Source organism: Capsella rubella, unplaced genomic scaffold (assembly GCF_000375325.1).
Source record: "Capsella rubella cultivar Monte Gargano unplaced genomic scaffold, Caprub1_0 scaffold_1, whole genome shotgun sequence".
In the NCBI taxonomy this organism is placed as follows: domain Eukaryota; kingdom Viridiplantae; phylum Streptophyta; class Magnoliopsida; order Brassicales; family Brassicaceae; genus Capsella; species Capsella rubella.
The window spans coordinates 13697319-13697812 of NW_006238923.1; the positions used below are offsets into that span (position 1 = coordinate 13697319).

The 494-nt window shown below is 36.2% G+C and overlaps 1 protein-coding gene across 1 annotated transcript in view; it reads right to left on the minus strand.

Annotated features, from left to right (window-relative positions):
* LOC111832665 overlaps window positions 1-494 on the minus strand; it is a 9508-nt gene that overhangs the window by 7757 nt on the left and 1257 nt on the right. The gene's annotated exons all lie outside the window — the stretch shown is intronic.

The window sequence follows — 494 nt, forward strand, 5'->3', positions numbered from 1 at the left end:
AGTCATTTAAACTCTTTATAAGTTAGAATCCAATAACACCCCCTAAATACCTTATAAAACACTATAAATCATTTTAAAACCTCACAAGCCTTTTACTAATTACAAATATTTACCTGTGTAAAGCAGGATTTGTGAATGACACGGAATGGAGAGGAATTAAAAGGAGAGTCATCAGTCCTCTCTACCATTGGAAACTTCTTCTGTGCAATATATGGCATTGATCTAGCATACGCTTCGACCTGTTTTTGTTTCTTTTTATCACTGAAAAATGATGATGCATTGTCCCAGATATGGATTGATCGTGAGGCCAAATTAATCTCCAGTGGTATCCACAACCGTTGCTCGACACACATTGGTGCAAATGTGACTTTTGTGTGTTTCTCCTTAAACACCTTACTGAAACATTCATCTTCAAAGTCAAAGCCATCTTTGTCGTCAAGAAATATCGCGTAGGAATCATCAATCGCCTGAATGAATTTTGAATCCACTAATGT